The sequence below is a fragment of the Euprymna scolopes genome, chromosome 37 (genome assembly GCF_053919585.1).
Source record: "Euprymna scolopes isolate OS-2025 chromosome 37, ASM5391958v1, whole genome shotgun sequence".
Taxonomy (NCBI): domain Eukaryota; kingdom Metazoa; phylum Mollusca; class Cephalopoda; order Sepiida; family Sepiolidae; genus Euprymna; species Euprymna scolopes.
The window spans coordinates 13396609-13409310 of NC_136518.1; the positions used below are offsets into that span (position 1 = coordinate 13396609).

A 12702-nucleotide genomic window follows, 5' to 3' on the forward strand; every position below is an offset into this window, starting at 1 on the left:
CAAATCATATCCTTACATCATTTGTAGACATTTATGCTGACGACACTACCATTTATGGTACCACATCTAAGACAGTAAACGAGCAAGTTCTCTCCAATTCTCTCTCCTCTGATCTTGAGCACGTAGTACAATGGGGAAAGGAGTGGCTGGTTACTTTTAATGCATCTAAAACCAAGCTTCTCTCTTTACATCATCAACATTCTAATCCACATTTGTCATCAATTGAAATGAATGGCTCTCGTCTTCAGGAGGCCTCAAGTTTTGACAAGCTTCTGGGCTTGACCATTACTCCTGATCTTAAATGGAACACGTATATCAAATCTGTTGCCAAGGCCGCTGGAAAAATGGTGGGATCTTTCTATCGATCCAGTAGATATCTCACTGCTGATGCTATTCTCTATCTATATAAGAGCCAGGTACGTCCAAGGATGGAATACTGTTGCCACATCTGGGCAGGAGCTGCTAGAAAGAACTTGTCCTGCCTTGATAGAGTTCAAAATAGACTTCGTAGCCTCGTAGGAGATGTCCTTTTCTCCTCCTTGCAACCTCTATCTCACAGAAGAGATGTTGCGAGTTTGTCTCTGATGTATCGTTATTTTCATGGAAAGTGTTCAACTGAGCTTCAATCTATGGTCCCCCCTCGCCAAACTTTCACAAGAAACACTCGTCTAGCTGTAAACACTATCAATAATTTCCCCCACTCTTTATCTGTGCCTAAACCTAAACGTAGATTCCATGAACAAAGCTTCTTTCTTAGAACTGCACGCCTGTGGAATTGTCTTCCGTTTTCCTGCTTTCCGGCTGACTACAATATGGTTTTGTTCAAGTCTAAAGTAAATAAGTTCTTGATGAGCCGTTCCATATAAGTTATTAAATTTACCAAATTTTGATTACTAATGATTACTATATTGACCAACTTCTACTGTACACTCTTTAACCCTTATCCTTGAGTGGCCTCTGGGCCTTGATAATGTGGTGATGCCTTTGTAAAAAAAAAAAAAAAAAAAAAAGCACGAGTGGGGTTCGAACCCACGCGGACACTTGTCCATTGGAACTTAAGTCCAACGCCTTACCCACTCGGCCATCGTGCTGTCTACATCCTAGTGAACATAACTCTTTTTATTTTTTACTTAATCTTTTAATTTTAATCATATTTAATTTGTCAAAATATAACAAGTATTTAGCATGAGTGGGGTTCGAACCAACGCTGACACTTGTCCATTGGAACTTAAGTCCAACGCCTTAACCACTCGGCCATCGTGCTGTCTACATCCTAGAGAAAATAACTCTTTTTATTTTTTACTTAATCTTCTAATTTTAATCATATTTATTTTGTCAAAATATAACAAGTATTTAGCACGAGTGGGGTTCGAACCCACGCGGACACTTGTCCATTGGAACTTAAGTCCAACGCCTTAACCACTCGGCCATCGTGCTGTCTAAATCCTAGTGAACATAACTATTTTTATTTTTTACTTAATCTCCTAATTTTAATCATATTTAATTTGTCAAAATATAACAACTATTTAGCACGAGTAGGGTTCGAACCCACGCGGACACTTGTCCATTGGAACTTAAGTCCAACGCCTTAAACACTCCACCATCGTGCTCTCTGTATCCTAGTGAACATAATTCTTTTTATTTTTTACTTAATCTTCTAATTTTAATCATATTTATTTTGTCAAAATATAAAAAGTATTTAGCACGAGTGGGGTTCGCACCCACGCGGACACTTGTCCATTGGAACTTAAGTCCAACGCCTTAACCACTCGGCCATCGTGCTCTCTGTATCCTAGTCAACATAACTCTTTTTATTTTTGTCTTAATCTTCTAATTTATATCATATTTAATTTGTCAAAATATAACAAGTATTTAGCACGAGTGGGGTTCGAACCCAAGCGGAAACTTGTCCATTGGAACTTAAGTCCAACGCCTTAACCACTCGGCCATCGTGCTGTCTACATCCTAGTGAACATAACTCTTTTTATTTTTTACTTAATCTTCTAATTTTAATCATGTTTAATTTGGGAAAATATAACAAGTATTTAGCACGAGTGGGGTTCGAACACATGCGGACACTTGTCCATTGGAACTTAAGTCCAACGCCTTAACCACTCGGCCATCGTGCTTTCTACATCCTAGTGAACATAACTCTTTTTATTTTTTACTTAATCTTTTAATTTTAATCATATTTAATTTGTCAAAATATAACAAGTATTTAGCACGAGTGGGGTTCGAACCCACGCGGACACTTGTCCATTGGAACTTAAGTCCAACGCCTTAACCACTCAGCCATCGTGCTGTCTAAATCCTAGTGAACATAACTCTTTTTATTTTTTACTTAATCTCCTAATTTAAATCATATTTAATTTGTCAAAATATAACAAGTATTTAGCACGAGTGGGGTTCGAACCCACGCAGACACTTTTCCATTGGAACTTAAGTCCAACGCCTTAAACACTCCACCATCGTGCTCTCTGTATCCTAGTGAACATAATTCTTTTTATTTTTTACTTAATCTTCTAATTTTAATCATATTTATTTTGTCAAAATATAAAAAGTATTTAGCACGAGTGGGGTTCGCACCCACGCGGACACTTGTCCATTGGAACTTAAGTCCAACGCCTTAACCACTCGGCCATCGTGCTCTCTGTATCCTAGTGAACATAATTCTTTTTATATTTGCTTAATCTTCTAATTTTAATCATATATAATTTGTCAAAATGTAACAAGTATTTAGCACGAGTGGGATTCGAACCCACGTGCACACTTGTCCATTGGAACTTAAGTCCACCGCCTTAACCACTCGGCCATCGTGCTCTCTGTATCCTAGTCAACATAACTCTTTTTATTTTTTACTTAATCTTCTAATTTATATCATATTTAATTTGTCAAAATATAACAAGTATTTAGCACGAGTGGGGTTCGAACCCATGCGGACACTTGTCCATTGGAACTTAAGTCCAACGCCTTAACCACTCGGCCATCGTGCTGTCTAAATCCTAGTGAACATAACTCTTTTTATTTTTTACTTAATCTCCTAATTTTAATCATATTTGATTTGTCAAAATATAACAAGTATTTAGCACGAGTGGGGTTCGAACCCACGCGGACACTTGTCCATTGGAACTTAAGTCCAACGCCTTAAACACTCCACCATCGTGCTCTCTGTATCCTAGTGAACATAATTCTTTTTATTTTTTACTTAATCTTCTAATTTTAATCATATTTATTTTGTCAAAATATAAAAAGTATTTAGCACGAGTGGGGTTCGCACCCACGCGGACACTTGTCCATTGGAACTTAAGTCCAACGCCTTAACCACTCGGCCATCGTGCTGTCTGCATCCTAGTGAACATAACTCTTTTTATTTTTTACCTAATCTTCTAATTTTAATCATGTTTAATTTGTGAAAATATAACAAGTATTAAGCACGAGTGGGGTTCGAACCCATGCGGACACTTGTCCATTGGAACTTAAGTCCAACGCCTTAACCACTCGGCCATCGTGCTTTCTACATCCTAGTGAACATAACTCTTTTTATTTTTTACTTAATCTTTTAATTTTAATCATATTTAATTTGTCAAAATATAACAAGTATTTAGCACGAGTGGGGTTCGAACCAACGCGGACACTTGTCCATTGGAACTTAAGTCCAACGCCTTAACCACTCGGCCATCGTGCTGTCTACATCCTACAGAAAATAACTCTTTTTATTTTTTACTTAATCTTCTAATTTTAATCATATTTATTTTGTCAAAATATAACAAGTATTTAGCACGAGTTGGGTTCGAACCCACGCGGACACTTGTCCATTGGAAATTAAGTCCAACGCCTTAACCACTCGGCCATCGTGTTCTCTGTACTTTAGTCAACATAATTCTTTTTATATTTTCTTGATCTTGTAATTTTAATCATATTCAATTTGTCAAAATATAATAAGTATTTAGCACGAGTGGGGTTCGACCCCACGCGCACACTTGTCCATTGGAACTTAAGTCCAACGCCTTAATCACTCGGCCATCGTGCTGTCTACATCCTAGTGAACATAACTCTTTTTATTTTTTACTTAATCTTCTAATTTAAATCATATTTTATTTGTCAAAATATAACAAGTATTTAGCACGAGTGGGGTTCGAACCCACGCGGACACTTGTCCATTGTAACTTAAGTCCAACGCCTTAACAACTCGGCCATCGTGCTCTCTGTATCATAGTTAACATAATTCTTTTTATTATTTACTTAATCTTCTAATTTTAATCATATTTGATTTGTCAAAATATAACAAGTATTTAGCACGAGTGGGGTTCGAACCCACGCGGACACTTGTCCATTGGAACTTAAGTCCAACGCCTAAACCACGCGGCCATTGTGCTCTCTGTACTCTAGTGAACATAATTCTTTTTATATTTGCTTAATCTTCTAATTTTAATCATTTATAATTTGTCAAAATATAACAAGTATTTAGCACGAATGGGGTTCGAACCCACGCGGACACTTGTCCATTGGAACTTAAGTCCAACGCCTTAACCACTCGGCCATCGTGCTGTCTACATCCTAGTGATCATAACTCTTTTTTTTTTTTACTTAATCTTCTAATTTTAATCATATTTTATTTGTCAAAATATAACAAGTATTTAGCACGAGTGGGGTTCGAACCCACGCGGACACTTGTCCATTGGAACTTAAGTCCAACGCCTTAACCACTCGGCCATCGTGCTGTCTACATCCTAGTGAACATAACTCTTTTTATTTTTTACTTAATCTTCTAATTTTAATCATGTTTAATTTGTGAAAATATAACAAGTATTTAGCACGAGTGGGGTTCGAACCCATGCGGACACTTGTCCATTGGAACTTAAGTCCAACGCCTTAACCACTCGGCCATCGTGCTTTCTACATCCTAGTGAACATAACTCTTTTTATTTTTTACTTAATCTTTTAATTTTAATCATATTTAATTTGTCAAAATATAACAAGTATTTAGCACGAGTGGGGTTCGAACCCACGCGGACACTTGTCCATTGGAACTTAAGTCCAACGCCTTAACCACTCGGCCATCGTGCTGTCTAAATCCTAGTGAACATAACTCTTTTTATTTTTTCTTAATCTCCTAATTTAAATCATATTTAATTTGTCAAAATATAACAAGTATTTAGCACGAGTGGGGTTCGAACCCACGCAGACACTTGTCCATTGGAACTTAAGTCCAACGCCTTAAACACTCCACCATCGTGCTCTCTGTATCCTAGTGAACATAATTCTTTTTATTTTTTACTTAATCTTCTAATTTTAATCATATTTATTTTGTCAAAATATAAAAAGTATTTAGCACGAGTGGGGTTCGCACCCACGCGGACACTTGTCCATTGGAACTTAAGTCCAACGCCTTAACCACTCGGCCATCGTGCTCTCTGTATCCTAGTGAACATAATTCTTTTTATATTTGCTTAATCTTCTAATTTTAATCATATATAATTTGTCAAAATGTTACAAGTATTTAGCACGAGTGGGATTCGAACCCACGTGCACACTTGTCCATTGGAACTTAAGTCCAACGCCTTAACCACTCGGCCATCGTGCTGTCTAAATCCTAGTGAACATAACTCTTTTTATTTTTTACTTAATCTCCTAATTTTAATCATATTTATTTTGTCAAAATATAAAAAGTATTTAGCACGAGTGGGGTTCGCACCCACGCGGACACTTGTCCATTGGAACTTAAGTCCAACGCCTTAACCACTCGGCCATCGTGCTGTCTGCATCCTAGTGAACATAACTCTTTTTATTTTTTACCTAATCTTCTAATTTTAATCATGTTTAATTTGTGAAAATATAACAAGTATTAAGCACGAGTGGGGTTCGAACCCATGCGGACACTTGTCCATTGGAACTTAAGTCCAACGCCTTAACCACTCGGCCATCGTGCTTTCTACATCCTAGTGAACATAACTCTTTTTATTTTTTACTTAATCTTCTAATTTTAATCATATTTATTTTGTCAAAATATAACAAGTATTTAGCACGAGTTGGGTTCGAACCCACGCGGACACTTGTCCATTGGAAATTAAGTCCAACGCCTTAACCACTCGGCCATCGTGTTCTCTGTACTTTAGTCAACATAATTCTTTTTATATTTTCTTGATCTTGTAATTTTAATCATATTTAATTTGTCAAAATATAATAAGTATTTAGCACGAGTGGGGTTCGACCCCACGCGCACACTTGTCCATTGGAACTTAAGTCCAACGCCTTAATCACTCGGCCATCGTGCTGTCTACATCCTAGTGAACATAACTCTTTTTTTTTTTTACTTAATCTTCTAATTTAAATCATATTTTATTTGTCAAAATATAACAAGTATTTAGCACGAGTGGGGTGCGAACCCACGCGGACACTTGTCCATTGGAACTTAAGTCCAACGCCTTAACCACTCGGCCACTGTGCTGTCTACATCCTAGTGAACATAACTCTTTTTATTTTTTACTTAATCCTCTAATTTTAATCATATTTGATTTGTCAAAATATAACAAGTATTTAGCACGAGTGGGGTTCGAACCCACGCGGACACTTGTCCATTGGAACTTAAGTCCAACGCCTTAAACACTCCACCATCGTGCTCTCTGTATCCTAGTGAACATAATTCTTTTTATTTTTTACTTAATCTTCTAATTTTAATCATATTTATTTTGTCAAAATATAAAAAGTATTTAGCACGAGTGGGGTTCGCACCCACGCGGACACTTGTCCATTGGAACTTAAGTCCAACGCCTTAACCACTCGGCCATCGTGCTGTCTGCATCCTAGTGAACATAACTCTTTTTATTTTTTACCTAATCTTCTAATTTTAATCATGTTTAATTTGTGAAAATATAACAAGTATTAAGCACGAGTGGGGTTCGAACCCATGCGGACACTTGTCCATTGGAACTTAAGTCCAACGCCTTAACCACTCGGCCATCGTGCTTTCTACATCCTAGTGAACATAACTCTTTTTATTTTTTACTTAATCTTCTAATTTTAATCATATTTATTTTGTCAAAATATAACAAGTATTTAGCACGAGTTGGGTTCGAACCCACGCGGACACTTGTCCATTGGAAATTAAGTCCAACGTCCTAACCACTCGGCCATCGTGTTCTCTGTACTTTAGTCAACATAATTCTTTTTATATTTTCTTGATCTTGTAATTTTAATCATATTTAATTTGTAAAAATATAATAAGTATTTAGCACGAGTGGGGTTCGACCCCACGCGCACACTTGTCCATTGGAACTTAAGTCCAACGCCTTAATCACTCGGCCATCGTGCTGTCTACATCCTAGTGAACATAACTCTTTTTATTTTTTACTTAATCTTCTAATTTAAATCATATTTTATTTGTCAAAATATAACAAGTATTTAGCACGAGTGGGGTGCGAACCCACGCGGACACTTGTCCATTGGAACTTAAGTCCAACGCCTTAACCACTCGGCCATCGTGCTGTCTACATCCTAGTGAACATAACTCTTTTTATTTTTTACTTAATCCTCTAATTTTAATCATATTTGATTTGTCAAAATATAACAAGTATTTAGCACGAGTGGGGTTCGAACCCACGCGGACACTTGTCCATTGGAACTTAAGTCCAACGCCTAAACCACGCGGCCATTGTGCTCTCTGTACTCTAGTGAACATAATTCTTTTTATATTTGCTTAATCTTCTAATTTTAATCATTTATAATTTGTCAAAATATAACAAGTATTTAGCACGAATGGGGTTCGAACCCACGCGGACACTTGTCCATTGGAACTTAAGTCCAACGCCTTAAGCACTCGGCCATCGTGCTGTCTACATCCTAGTGATCATAACTCTTTTTTTTTTTTACTTAATCTTCTAATTTTAATCATATTTTATTTGTCAAAATATAACAAGTATTTAGCACGAGTGGGGTTCGAACCCACGCGGACACTTGTCCATTGGAACTTAAGTCCAACGCCTTAACCACTCGGCCATCGTGCTGTCTACATCCTAGTGAACATAACTCTTTTTATTTTTTACTTAATCTTCTAATTTTAATCATATTTAATTTGTCAAAATATAACAAGTATTTAACACGAGTGGGGTTCGAACCCACGCGGACACTTGTCCATTGGAACTTAAGTCCAACGCCTTAACCACTCGGCCATCGTGCCGTCTACATCCTAGTGAACATAACTCTTTTTATTTTTTACTTAATCCTCTAATTTTAATAATATTTATTTTGTAAAAATATAACAAGTATTTAGCACGAGTGGGGTTCGAACCCACGCGGACACTTGTCCATTGGAACTTAAGTCCAACGCCTTAACCACTCGGCCATCGTGCTCTCTGTATCCTGGTGAACACACCTCTTTTTATTTTTTACTTATCTTCTAATTTTAATCATATTTAATTTGTCAAAATATAACAAGTATTTAGCACGAGTGGGGTTCGAACCCACGCAGACACTTGTCCATTGGAACTTAAGTCCAACGCCTTAACAACTCGGCCATCGTGCTGTAAACATCCTGGTGAACATAACTCTTTTTATTTTTTACTTAATCTTCTAAATTTAATCATATTTAATTTGTCAAAATATAACAAGTATTTAGCACGAGTGGGGTGCGAACCCACGCGGACACTTGTCCATTGGAACTTAAGTCCAACGCCTTAACCACTCGGCCATCGTGCTGTCTACATCCTAGTGAACATAACTCTTTTTATTTTTTACTTAATCCTCTAATTTTAAGCATATTTATTTTGTCAAAATATAACAAGTAATTAGCACGAGTGGGGTTCGAACCCACGCTGACACTTGTCCATTGGAACTTAAGTCCAACGCCTTAACCACACGGCCATCGTGCTCTCTGTACTCTAGTGAATATAATTCTTTTTATATTTGCTTAAGCTTCTAATTTTAGTCATATATAATTTGTCAAAATATAACAAGTATTTAGCACGAGTGGGGTTCGAACCCACGCGGACACTTGTCCATTGGAACTTAAGTCCAACGCCTTAACCACTCGGCCATCGTGCTCTCTGTACCCTAGTGAACATAACTCTTTTTATTTTTTTCTTAATCTTCTAATTTTAATCATATATAATTTGTCAAAATATAACAAGTATTTAGCACGAGTGGGGTTCGAACTCACGCGGACACTTGTCCATTGGAACTAAAGTCCAACGCCTTAACCACTCGGCCATCGTGCTGTCTCCATCCTAGTGAACATAACTCTTTTTATTTTTTACTTAATCCTCTAATTTTAATCATATTTATTTTGTCAAAATATGACAAGTATTTAGCACGAGTGGGGTTCGAACCCACGCGGACACTTGTCCATTGGAAATTAAGTCCAATGCCTTAACCACTCGGCCATCGTGTTCTCTGTACTTTAGTCAACATAATTCTTTTTATATTTTCTTAATCTTGTTATTTTAATCATATTTAATTTGTCAAAATATAATAAGTATTTAGCACGAGTGGGGTTCGACCCCTCACGCACACTTGTCCATTGGAACTTAAGTCCAACGCCTTAATCACTCGGCCATCGTGCTGTCTACATCCTAGTGAACATAACTCTTTTTATTTTTTACTTAATCTTCTAATTTAAATCATATTTTATTTGTCAAAATATAACAAGTATTTAGCACGAGTGGGGTTCGAACCCACGCGGACACTTGTCCATTGGAACTTAAGTCCAACGCCTTAACCACTCGGCCATCGTGCTCTCTGTATCCTAGTTAACATAATTCTTTTTATTATTTACTTAATCTTCTAATTTTAATCATATTTGATTTGTCAAAATATAACAAGTATTTAGCACGAGTGGGGTTCGAACCCACGCGGACACTTGTCCATTGGAACTTTAGTCCAACGCCTTAACCACGCGGCCATTGTGCTCTCTGTACTCTAGTGAACATAATTCTTTTTATATTTGCTTAATCTTCTAATTTTAATCATTTATAATTTGTCACAATATAACAAGTATTTAGCACGAATGGGGTTCGAACCCACGCGGACACTTGTCCATTGGAACTTAAGTCCAACGCCTTAACCACTCGGCCATCATGCTGTCTACATCCTAGTGATCATAACTCTTTTTTTTTTTACTTAATCTTCTAATTTTAATCATATTTTATTTGTCAAAATATAACAAGTATTTAGCACGAGTGGGGTTCGAACCCACGCGGACACTTGTCCATTGGAACTTAAGTCCAACGCCTTAACCACTCGGCTATCGTGCTCTCTGTACTCTAGTGAACATAATTCTTTTTATATTTTCTTAATCTTCTAATTTTAGTCATATATAATTTGTCAAAATATAACCAGTATTTAGCACGAGTGGGGTTCGAATCCTTGCGGAAACTTGTCCATTGGAACTTAAGTCCAACGCCTTAACCACTCGGCCATCGTGCTCTCTGTATCCTAGTTAACATAATTCTTTTTATTATTTACTTAATCTTCTAATTTTAATCATATTTGATTTGTCAAAATATAACAAGTATTTAGCACGAGTGGGGTTCGAACCCACGCGGACACTTATCCATTGGAACTTTAGTCCAACGCCTTAACCACGTGGCCATTGTGCTCTCTGTACTCTAGTGAACATAATTCTTTTTATATTTGCTTAATCTTCTAATTTTAATCATTTATAATTTGTCAAATTATAACAAGTATTTAGCACGAATGGGGTTCGAACCCACGCGGACACTTGTCCATTGGCACTTAAGTCCAACGCCTTAACCACTCGGCCATCATGCTGTCTACATCCTAGTTATCATAACTCTTTTTTTTTTACTTAATCTTCTAATTTTAATCATATTTTATTTGTCAAAATATAACAAGTATTTAGCACGAGTGGGGTTCGAACCCACGCGGACACTTGTCCATTGGAACTTAAGTCCAACGCCTTAACCACTCGGCCATCGTGCTCTCTGTATCCTAGTAAACATAACTCTTTTTATTTTTTACTTAATCTTCTAATTTTAATCATATTTAATTTGTCAAAATATAACAAGTATTTAGCACGAGTGGGGTTCGAACCCACGCGGACACTTGTCCATTGGAACTTAAGTCCAACGCCTTAACCACTCGGCCATCGTGCTGTCTACATCCTAGTGAACATAACTCTTTTTATTTTTTACTTAATCCTCTAATTTTTAGCATATTTATTTTGTCAAAATATAACAAGTATTTAGCACGAGTGGGGTTCGAACCCACGCGCACACTTATCCATTGGAACTTAAGTCCAACGCCTTAACCTCACGGCCATCGTGCTCTCTGTACTCTAGTGAACATAATTCTTTTTATATTTGCTTAAGCTTCTAATTTTAGTCATATATAATTTGTCAAAATATAACAAGTATTTAGCACGAGTGGGGTTCGAACCCACGCGGACACTTGTCCATTGGAACTTAAGTCCAACGCCTAAACCACGCGGCCATTGTGCTCTCTGTACTCTAGTGAACATAATTCTTTTTATATTTGCTTAATCTTCTAATTTTAATCATTTATAATTTGTCAAAATATAACAAGTATTTAGCACGAATGGGGTTCGAACCCACGCGGACACTTGTCCATTGGAACTTAAGTCCAACGCCTTAAGCACTCGGCCATCGTGCTGTCTACATCCTAGTGATCATAACTCTTTTTTTTTTTTACTTAATCTTCTAATTTTAATCATATTTTATTTGTCAAAATATAACAAGTATTTAGCACGAGTGGGGTTCGAACCCACGCGGACACTTGTCCATTGGAACTTAAGTCCAACGCCTTAACCACTCGGCCATCGTGCTGTCTACATCCTAGTGAACATAACTCTTTTTATTTTTTACTTAATCTTCTAATTTTAATCATATTTAATTTGTCAAAATATAACAAGTATTTAACACGAGTGGGGTTCGAACCCACGCGGACACTTGTCCATTGGAACTTAAGTCCAACGCCTTAACCACTCGGCCATCGTGCCGTCTACATCCTAGTGAACATAACTCTTTTTATTTTTTACTTAATCCTCTAATTTTAATAATATTTATTTTGTAAAAATATAACAAGTATTTAGCACGAGTGGGGTTCGAACCCACGCGGACACTTGTCCATTGGAACTTAAGTCCAACGCCTTAACCACTCGGCCATCGTGCTCTCTGTATCCTGGTGAACACACCTCTTTTTATTTTTTACTTAATCTTCTAATTTTAATCATATTTAATTTGTCAAAATATAACAAGTATTTAGCACGAGTGGGGTTCGAACCCACGCGGACACTTGTCCATTGGAACTTAAGTCCAACGCCTTAACAACTCGGCCATCGTGCTGTAAACATCCTGGTGAACATAACTCTTTTTATTTTTTACTTAATCTTCTAATTTTAATCATATTTAATTTGTCAAAATATAACAAGTATTTAGCACGAGTGGGGTGCGAACCCACGCGGACACTTGTCCATTGGAACTTAAGTCCAACGCCTTAACCACTCGGCCATCGTGCTGTCTACATCCTAGTGAACATAACTCTTTTTATTTTTTACTTAATCCTCTAATTTTAAGCATATTTATTTTGTCAAAATATAACAAGTAATTAGCACGAGTGGGGTTCGAACCCACGCTGACACTTGTCCATTGGAACTTAAGTCCAACGCCTTAACCACACGGCCATCGTGCTCTCTGTACTCTAGTGAATATAATTCTTTTTATATTTGCT

The 12702-nt window shown here is 36.9% G+C and overlaps 61 non-coding genes across 61 annotated transcripts; all 61 read right to left on the minus strand.

Annotated features, from left to right (window-relative positions):
• Window positions 1-1008: 1008 nt before the first annotated feature.
• Trnal-uaa (transfer RNA leucine (anticodon UAA)) lies at window positions 1009-1091 on the minus strand. The gene has a single exon. It is a non-coding gene; the product is annotated as a tRNA-Leu (tRNA).
• Window positions 1092-1181: 90 nt separating this feature from the next.
• On the minus strand, window positions 1182-1264 carry Trnal-uaa (transfer RNA leucine (anticodon UAA)). The gene has a single exon. It is a non-coding gene; the product is annotated as a tRNA-Leu (tRNA).
• A 90-nt stretch (window positions 1265-1354) lies between these two features.
• Window positions 1355-1437, minus strand: Trnal-uaa (transfer RNA leucine (anticodon UAA)). The gene has a single exon. It is a non-coding gene; the product is annotated as a tRNA-Leu (tRNA).
• A 263-nt stretch (window positions 1438-1700) lies between these two features.
• Window positions 1701-1783, minus strand: Trnal-uaa (transfer RNA leucine (anticodon UAA)). The gene has a single exon. It is a non-coding gene; the product is annotated as a tRNA-Leu (tRNA).
• Window positions 1784-1873: 90 nt separating this feature from the next.
• Trnal-uaa (transfer RNA leucine (anticodon UAA)) lies at window positions 1874-1956 on the minus strand. The gene has a single exon. It is a non-coding gene; the product is annotated as a tRNA-Leu (tRNA).
• Window positions 1957-2046: 90 nt separating this feature from the next.
• On the minus strand, window positions 2047-2129 carry Trnal-uaa (transfer RNA leucine (anticodon UAA)). Its single transcript has one exon. It is a non-coding gene; the product is annotated as a tRNA-Leu (tRNA).
• Window positions 2130-2219: 90 nt separating this feature from the next.
• On the minus strand, window positions 2220-2302 carry Trnal-uaa (transfer RNA leucine (anticodon UAA)). The gene has a single exon. It is a non-coding gene; the product is annotated as a tRNA-Leu (tRNA).
• A 263-nt stretch (window positions 2303-2565) lies between these two features.
• On the minus strand, window positions 2566-2648 carry Trnal-uaa (transfer RNA leucine (anticodon UAA)). The gene has a single exon. It is a non-coding gene; the product is annotated as a tRNA-Leu (tRNA).
• An 89-nt stretch (window positions 2649-2737) lies between these two features.
• On the minus strand, window positions 2738-2820 carry Trnal-uaa (transfer RNA leucine (anticodon UAA)). Its single transcript has one exon. It is a non-coding gene; the product is annotated as a tRNA-Leu (tRNA).
• Window positions 2821-2910: 90 nt separating this feature from the next.
• On the minus strand, window positions 2911-2993 carry Trnal-uaa (transfer RNA leucine (anticodon UAA)). The gene has a single exon. It is a non-coding gene; the product is annotated as a tRNA-Leu (tRNA).
• Window positions 2994-3083: 90 nt separating this feature from the next.
• Window positions 3084-3166, minus strand: Trnal-uaa (transfer RNA leucine (anticodon UAA)). Its single transcript has one exon. It is a non-coding gene; the product is annotated as a tRNA-Leu (tRNA).
• A 90-nt stretch (window positions 3167-3256) lies between these two features.
• Window positions 3257-3339, minus strand: Trnal-uaa (transfer RNA leucine (anticodon UAA)). The gene has a single exon. It is a non-coding gene; the product is annotated as a tRNA-Leu (tRNA).
• Window positions 3340-3429: 90 nt separating this feature from the next.
• On the minus strand, window positions 3430-3512 carry Trnal-uaa (transfer RNA leucine (anticodon UAA)). Its single transcript has one exon. It is a non-coding gene; the product is annotated as a tRNA-Leu (tRNA).
• Window positions 3513-3602: 90 nt separating this feature from the next.
• Window positions 3603-3685, minus strand: Trnal-uaa (transfer RNA leucine (anticodon UAA)). Its single transcript has one exon. It is a non-coding gene; the product is annotated as a tRNA-Leu (tRNA).
• Window positions 3686-3775: 90 nt separating this feature from the next.
• Trnal-uaa (transfer RNA leucine (anticodon UAA)) lies at window positions 3776-3858 on the minus strand. Its single transcript has one exon. It is a non-coding gene; the product is annotated as a tRNA-Leu (tRNA).
• Window positions 3859-3947: 89 nt separating this feature from the next.
• On the minus strand, window positions 3948-4030 carry Trnal-uaa (transfer RNA leucine (anticodon UAA)). The gene has a single exon. It is a non-coding gene; the product is annotated as a tRNA-Leu (tRNA).
• Window positions 4031-4120: 90 nt separating this feature from the next.
• Window positions 4121-4203, minus strand: Trnal-uaa (transfer RNA leucine (anticodon UAA)). The gene has a single exon. It is a non-coding gene; the product is annotated as a tRNA-Leu (tRNA).
• A 90-nt stretch (window positions 4204-4293) lies between these two features.
• Trnal-uaa (transfer RNA leucine (anticodon UAA)) lies at window positions 4294-4376 on the minus strand. The gene has a single exon. It is a non-coding gene; the product is annotated as a tRNA-Leu (tRNA).
• Window positions 4377-4465: 89 nt separating this feature from the next.
• Trnal-uaa (transfer RNA leucine (anticodon UAA)) lies at window positions 4466-4548 on the minus strand. The gene has a single exon. It is a non-coding gene; the product is annotated as a tRNA-Leu (tRNA).
• A 90-nt stretch (window positions 4549-4638) lies between these two features.
• On the minus strand, window positions 4639-4721 carry Trnal-uaa (transfer RNA leucine (anticodon UAA)). Its single transcript has one exon. It is a non-coding gene; the product is annotated as a tRNA-Leu (tRNA).
• Window positions 4722-4811: 90 nt separating this feature from the next.
• Trnal-uaa (transfer RNA leucine (anticodon UAA)) lies at window positions 4812-4894 on the minus strand. Its single transcript has one exon. It is a non-coding gene; the product is annotated as a tRNA-Leu (tRNA).
• A 90-nt stretch (window positions 4895-4984) lies between these two features.
• Trnal-uaa (transfer RNA leucine (anticodon UAA)) lies at window positions 4985-5067 on the minus strand. Its single transcript has one exon. It is a non-coding gene; the product is annotated as a tRNA-Leu (tRNA).
• Window positions 5068-5329: 262 nt separating this feature from the next.
• On the minus strand, window positions 5330-5412 carry Trnal-uaa (transfer RNA leucine (anticodon UAA)). Its single transcript has one exon. It is a non-coding gene; the product is annotated as a tRNA-Leu (tRNA).
• An 89-nt stretch (window positions 5413-5501) lies between these two features.
• On the minus strand, window positions 5502-5584 carry Trnal-uaa (transfer RNA leucine (anticodon UAA)). Its single transcript has one exon. It is a non-coding gene; the product is annotated as a tRNA-Leu (tRNA).
• Window positions 5585-5674: 90 nt separating this feature from the next.
• On the minus strand, window positions 5675-5757 carry Trnal-uaa (transfer RNA leucine (anticodon UAA)). The gene has a single exon. It is a non-coding gene; the product is annotated as a tRNA-Leu (tRNA).
• A 90-nt stretch (window positions 5758-5847) lies between these two features.
• Trnal-uaa (transfer RNA leucine (anticodon UAA)) lies at window positions 5848-5930 on the minus strand. Its single transcript has one exon. It is a non-coding gene; the product is annotated as a tRNA-Leu (tRNA).
• A 90-nt stretch (window positions 5931-6020) lies between these two features.
• On the minus strand, window positions 6021-6103 carry Trnal-uaa (transfer RNA leucine (anticodon UAA)). The gene has a single exon. It is a non-coding gene; the product is annotated as a tRNA-Leu (tRNA).
• Window positions 6104-6192: 89 nt separating this feature from the next.
• Window positions 6193-6275, minus strand: Trnal-uaa (transfer RNA leucine (anticodon UAA)). Its single transcript has one exon. It is a non-coding gene; the product is annotated as a tRNA-Leu (tRNA).
• A 90-nt stretch (window positions 6276-6365) lies between these two features.
• Window positions 6366-6448, minus strand: Trnal-uaa (transfer RNA leucine (anticodon UAA)). Its single transcript has one exon. It is a non-coding gene; the product is annotated as a tRNA-Leu (tRNA).
• A 90-nt stretch (window positions 6449-6538) lies between these two features.
• Window positions 6539-6621, minus strand: Trnal-uaa (transfer RNA leucine (anticodon UAA)). Its single transcript has one exon. It is a non-coding gene; the product is annotated as a tRNA-Leu (tRNA).
• A 90-nt stretch (window positions 6622-6711) lies between these two features.
• On the minus strand, window positions 6712-6794 carry Trnal-uaa (transfer RNA leucine (anticodon UAA)). Its single transcript has one exon. It is a non-coding gene; the product is annotated as a tRNA-Leu (tRNA).
• Window positions 6795-6884: 90 nt separating this feature from the next.
• Window positions 6885-6967, minus strand: Trnal-uaa (transfer RNA leucine (anticodon UAA)). Its single transcript has one exon. It is a non-coding gene; the product is annotated as a tRNA-Leu (tRNA).
• A 262-nt stretch (window positions 6968-7229) lies between these two features.
• On the minus strand, window positions 7230-7312 carry Trnal-uaa (transfer RNA leucine (anticodon UAA)). The gene has a single exon. It is a non-coding gene; the product is annotated as a tRNA-Leu (tRNA).
• A 90-nt stretch (window positions 7313-7402) lies between these two features.
• Window positions 7403-7485, minus strand: Trnal-uaa (transfer RNA leucine (anticodon UAA)). Its single transcript has one exon. It is a non-coding gene; the product is annotated as a tRNA-Leu (tRNA).
• Window positions 7486-7575: 90 nt separating this feature from the next.
• Window positions 7576-7658, minus strand: Trnal-uaa (transfer RNA leucine (anticodon UAA)). Its single transcript has one exon. It is a non-coding gene; the product is annotated as a tRNA-Leu (tRNA).
• Window positions 7659-7747: 89 nt separating this feature from the next.
• Trnal-uaa (transfer RNA leucine (anticodon UAA)) lies at window positions 7748-7830 on the minus strand. The gene has a single exon. It is a non-coding gene; the product is annotated as a tRNA-Leu (tRNA).
• A 90-nt stretch (window positions 7831-7920) lies between these two features.
• On the minus strand, window positions 7921-8003 carry Trnal-uaa (transfer RNA leucine (anticodon UAA)). The gene has a single exon. It is a non-coding gene; the product is annotated as a tRNA-Leu (tRNA).
• Window positions 8004-8093: 90 nt separating this feature from the next.
• Trnal-uaa (transfer RNA leucine (anticodon UAA)) lies at window positions 8094-8176 on the minus strand. Its single transcript has one exon. It is a non-coding gene; the product is annotated as a tRNA-Leu (tRNA).
• A 90-nt stretch (window positions 8177-8266) lies between these two features.
• Trnal-uaa (transfer RNA leucine (anticodon UAA)) lies at window positions 8267-8349 on the minus strand. The gene has a single exon. It is a non-coding gene; the product is annotated as a tRNA-Leu (tRNA).
• Window positions 8350-8438: 89 nt separating this feature from the next.
• On the minus strand, window positions 8439-8521 carry Trnal-uaa (transfer RNA leucine (anticodon UAA)). Its single transcript has one exon. It is a non-coding gene; the product is annotated as a tRNA-Leu (tRNA).
• A 90-nt stretch (window positions 8522-8611) lies between these two features.
• Trnal-uaa (transfer RNA leucine (anticodon UAA)) lies at window positions 8612-8694 on the minus strand. Its single transcript has one exon. It is a non-coding gene; the product is annotated as a tRNA-Leu (tRNA).
• A 90-nt stretch (window positions 8695-8784) lies between these two features.
• Window positions 8785-8867, minus strand: Trnal-uaa (transfer RNA leucine (anticodon UAA)). Its single transcript has one exon. It is a non-coding gene; the product is annotated as a tRNA-Leu (tRNA).
• An 89-nt stretch (window positions 8868-8956) lies between these two features.
• On the minus strand, window positions 8957-9039 carry Trnal-uaa (transfer RNA leucine (anticodon UAA)). Its single transcript has one exon. It is a non-coding gene; the product is annotated as a tRNA-Leu (tRNA).
• A 263-nt stretch (window positions 9040-9302) lies between these two features.
• On the minus strand, window positions 9303-9385 carry Trnal-uaa (transfer RNA leucine (anticodon UAA)). Its single transcript has one exon. It is a non-coding gene; the product is annotated as a tRNA-Leu (tRNA).
• A 262-nt stretch (window positions 9386-9647) lies between these two features.
• On the minus strand, window positions 9648-9730 carry Trnal-uaa (transfer RNA leucine (anticodon UAA)). Its single transcript has one exon. It is a non-coding gene; the product is annotated as a tRNA-Leu (tRNA).
• A 90-nt stretch (window positions 9731-9820) lies between these two features.
• Window positions 9821-9903, minus strand: Trnaf-aaa (transfer RNA phenylalanine (anticodon AAA)). Its single transcript has one exon. It is a non-coding gene; the product is annotated as a tRNA-Phe (tRNA).
• Window positions 9904-9992: 89 nt separating this feature from the next.
• On the minus strand, window positions 9993-10075 carry Trnal-uaa (transfer RNA leucine (anticodon UAA)). The gene has a single exon. It is a non-coding gene; the product is annotated as a tRNA-Leu (tRNA).
• An 89-nt stretch (window positions 10076-10164) lies between these two features.
• On the minus strand, window positions 10165-10247 carry Trnal-uaa (transfer RNA leucine (anticodon UAA)). Its single transcript has one exon. It is a non-coding gene; the product is annotated as a tRNA-Leu (tRNA).
• Window positions 10248-10509: 262 nt separating this feature from the next.
• On the minus strand, window positions 10510-10592 carry Trnaf-aaa (transfer RNA phenylalanine (anticodon AAA)). The gene has a single exon. It is a non-coding gene; the product is annotated as a tRNA-Phe (tRNA).
• An 89-nt stretch (window positions 10593-10681) lies between these two features.
• On the minus strand, window positions 10682-10764 carry Trnal-uaa (transfer RNA leucine (anticodon UAA)). Its single transcript has one exon. It is a non-coding gene; the product is annotated as a tRNA-Leu (tRNA).
• Window positions 10765-10852: 88 nt separating this feature from the next.
• Window positions 10853-10935, minus strand: Trnal-uaa (transfer RNA leucine (anticodon UAA)). Its single transcript has one exon. It is a non-coding gene; the product is annotated as a tRNA-Leu (tRNA).
• A 90-nt stretch (window positions 10936-11025) lies between these two features.
• Trnal-uaa (transfer RNA leucine (anticodon UAA)) lies at window positions 11026-11108 on the minus strand. Its single transcript has one exon. It is a non-coding gene; the product is annotated as a tRNA-Leu (tRNA).
• Window positions 11109-11198: 90 nt separating this feature from the next.
• Trnal-uaa (transfer RNA leucine (anticodon UAA)) lies at window positions 11199-11281 on the minus strand. Its single transcript has one exon. It is a non-coding gene; the product is annotated as a tRNA-Leu (tRNA).
• Window positions 11282-11370: 89 nt separating this feature from the next.
• On the minus strand, window positions 11371-11453 carry Trnal-uaa (transfer RNA leucine (anticodon UAA)). The gene has a single exon. It is a non-coding gene; the product is annotated as a tRNA-Leu (tRNA).
• An 89-nt stretch (window positions 11454-11542) lies between these two features.
• On the minus strand, window positions 11543-11625 carry Trnal-uaa (transfer RNA leucine (anticodon UAA)). Its single transcript has one exon. It is a non-coding gene; the product is annotated as a tRNA-Leu (tRNA).
• Window positions 11626-11715: 90 nt separating this feature from the next.
• On the minus strand, window positions 11716-11798 carry Trnal-uaa (transfer RNA leucine (anticodon UAA)). Its single transcript has one exon. It is a non-coding gene; the product is annotated as a tRNA-Leu (tRNA).
• A 90-nt stretch (window positions 11799-11888) lies between these two features.
• Window positions 11889-11971, minus strand: Trnal-uaa (transfer RNA leucine (anticodon UAA)). Its single transcript has one exon. It is a non-coding gene; the product is annotated as a tRNA-Leu (tRNA).
• Window positions 11972-12061: 90 nt separating this feature from the next.
• Window positions 12062-12144, minus strand: Trnal-uaa (transfer RNA leucine (anticodon UAA)). Its single transcript has one exon. It is a non-coding gene; the product is annotated as a tRNA-Leu (tRNA).
• Window positions 12145-12234: 90 nt separating this feature from the next.
• On the minus strand, window positions 12235-12317 carry Trnal-uaa (transfer RNA leucine (anticodon UAA)). Its single transcript has one exon. It is a non-coding gene; the product is annotated as a tRNA-Leu (tRNA).
• Window positions 12318-12407: 90 nt separating this feature from the next.
• On the minus strand, window positions 12408-12490 carry Trnal-uaa (transfer RNA leucine (anticodon UAA)). The gene has a single exon. It is a non-coding gene; the product is annotated as a tRNA-Leu (tRNA).
• A 90-nt stretch (window positions 12491-12580) lies between these two features.
• Window positions 12581-12663, minus strand: Trnal-uaa (transfer RNA leucine (anticodon UAA)). Its single transcript has one exon. It is a non-coding gene; the product is annotated as a tRNA-Leu (tRNA).
• Between the last annotated feature and the right edge of the window lie 39 nt (window positions 12664-12702).